We start from the raw sequence: 3,176 nt of genomic DNA on the forward strand, positions 1-3,176 counted from the left end.
AGGGGGGGAGGGGGGTTGGGGGGGTGGGATTATGGACATTGGGGAGGGTATGTGCTATGATGAGTGCTGTGAAGTGTGTAAACCTGGCGATTCACAGACCTGTACCCCTGGGGATAAAAATATATTATATGTTTATAAAAAATAAAATTTAAAAAAAAAAAAGACACCCCCTTCAACCAGCAAGATTCAGAGTATTGTGTAAAGCTTAAAAATCAACACTATAAAAGCTGGGCAAGGTCTAAGGCCCAGTGTCAGTTCCTAAATTCCTCCCTCCCATTCCACAGGATTAATGATATGTAATACAAATAACCAATTGTATAATAAGATATAGAGCAAATTTATTGCACCCAACAATTAAAAATATAATTTAAACTGCTTACTTTGTTTAATATGTCAATGGTACAAATGCTATCATCATGGGCTTTGGGAAGCCTGTTTTACCAGACTGAACAGTGCTTTGCTATCTAGATCCCTAAAAAAAATAGAAAAACAATCTGAGGGTTTTGAAGGGGCAGGGGGTGGGAGGTTGGGGGAATCAGGTGGTGGGTATTGGAGAGGGCACGGATTGCATGGAGCACTGGGTGTGGTGCAAAAACAATGAATACTGTTACGATGAAAATAAATAAAAAATTAATTTAAAAAATCCTGCTTAACTTTTTGATTGTGGTAGTAATTACTCCAGTATATGTATATGTCAGAATTCATAGACTTATATACCAAAAGCGATGTATTTTACTATACATAAATCCTAAATTATTATAACTGGACTTTACAGAAAAAAAAAAAAGAAATGGCCACAGAAAACAATAGAAAAGAACAACCTGCAGGACAAAATCCGAGGTTTTGAAGGACAAAGGTCAAGGCAATTCCAACTGCTATGAGCAGTGACCAACAACTGCAGTGACCTAAAATTGTGCTCCCTGCTAGAGCTGGGCACCCTGCACTTTCTGCCCAAGAGAATTTGATCACTGCTACGGGACAGTAACAGTTGTGTTTTCCATTCTCTTTTCTGAATTGAAATTTTACTTTTAAGAGGTTGGATTTTGGCCATACTCTGCCACAGTCTATTGGGTGTGTGAGTAGGGTGAAAGGGAACAGGCAGATTCATCTCTGGCTATTATGAGCTGCATCCAGACATGATGGGGAGACCCAGAATTCTGGACTATCTTGGGGGTGGGGAAGTATGCTTTGTAAGTGGAAAGAAGAGTGTATATAGATACCAGAGAGGCTAGATGAGTGGGTTGACATGATAGTTCATCCAAAATCCATTTTCCCTTTATTCCAAAGCAAGAAAATTTAAGGCTGGGCATCTATCTGGTCATCCAGAAAAACACTACATTTCACAGCCTAACTCTCAGCTAATTGAGCTACATAACCATGTTGTAGACAATGGTTACCAGCAGCTGTGATATATGCATTTTCTAGATGGTGTTCTTAAGAAGAGGTATACTCCCCTTTTGTACATTTTCGTTCTACTCCTGGCTGTTGTGTAGGTGTGTTAGCCAGAGGGTTAGTGGCCATCTTTGACCTGACAGAGAAAACCTAACACCATCACACCCTGAAACTCCCACAACCACAGAGGGCTGTATCTTTACACTACCATGTGAGAAATAACCTCATTCTATTTTTCTTTTGAAATTTAGCAGTTGTTCCTGTCCCTCTCTAACACACATACAAATACAGAGTTTCTGAACCAACAATTTCTCTGAGATTTATGGCTTTGGCACAACTGAGAGGCGATCACATATTTGGACAATCAAAGGCTAGTTGGTAGGAAGAGTGTATCAGAGATCTGTGCGGGTAAAAGAGTTTCAACTGAAGGGATTAATTGCTAGAACACTTTTAAAAGATGTATTTATTTGTGAGGGCAGGGAGGGACAGAGGGAGAGAATGTTTCAAGCTGAGCACAGAACCTGGCACAGGGCTCAATCCCCTAACCCATGAGATCATGACTGGAGCCAATGAAACTAAGAGTTGGATGCTTATACCAATGAGACCCCAGCCATCCTTAGAACATCTTTAGAATGACAAAAGCAGTGGGAGGGATTCAAAGGGCCAGTGCTGGAATGGAGTTCAAGAATTCACCCTCTTAGTTGGAAACCAGGGATCAGAAAGGTGGATGAGGAAGCTGTTAAAAATGCCTCTCCACACAATCAAAGTAAATGACCAGACATCGCAATACAGATATTTTAGCTGCTGCTACTGCTTGCAATCACTCTTCAATACACATGAAGCTGAGGACTAGACACTGACACTTAACGGTCACCAACACTACTCTCTCTAGACACTCATTTCTCTACGACATTGTTTGCCAGAAGAGAAAAGATGGTCTCCATCTTATTTCTATCTCCCAATAAGAGGCAAGTGCATCTATTTTAAAGAATCTGATTTACAATCTTAGTTGCAAATTAGAGATATTATTTATTTTCTTCTAATTTCTATTTAAATTCTAGTTAACATATAGTGTGATATTAATTTCAGTAGAGTCTAGTGATTCATCACATACATACAGCACCCAGTGCTCAACAAGACAAGTGCCCTCCTCAATATTCATCACCCATTTAGCCCATCCCCTACCCATCTCCCTCCATCAACCCTCAGTTTATTCTTATGGTTTCCTTCTCTCTTCTTATTTTTCCCCCTTCCCCATACGTCCATCTGCTTTGTTTCTTAAATTCCACATGAATAAAATCATGGTATTTGTTGTTCTCAGACTTATTTTGCTTAGCATAATACACTTTAGCTCCATCCACATTGTTACAAATGACAAGATTTCATCATTTTGATGGCTGAGTAATATTCCACCGCAAATATATACCACATCTTCCATTTTTTTTTTAAGATTTTATTTATTTATTTGAGAGAGAGACAGTGAGAGAGAGCTTGAGGGAAGAGAAGATCAGAGGGAGGAGCAGACTCCCCATGGAGCTGGGAGCCAGATGTCGGACACGATCCTGGAACTTGGGGATCATGACCTGCGCAGAAGGCAGTTGCTTAACCAACTGAGCCACCCAGGTGCCCCCACATCTTCCATTCATCAGCTGATGTACACCTGGGCTTTTATCGTAGTTTGGCTATTGTTAGCAATGCTGCTCGGGTTAACAATACACATCAGGGTATACATGACACTTGCTCAGCAGGGAGCCTGCTTCTTTCTCTGCCTCCAACTCCCCCTG

This window comes from Enhydra lutris, unplaced genomic scaffold, assembly GCF_002288905.1.
Source record: "Enhydra lutris kenyoni isolate GAN:26980312 unplaced genomic scaffold, ASM228890v2 scaffoldscaffold22, whole genome shotgun sequence".
In the NCBI taxonomy this organism is placed as follows: Eukaryota; Metazoa; Chordata; class Mammalia; order Carnivora; family Mustelidae; genus Enhydra; species Enhydra lutris.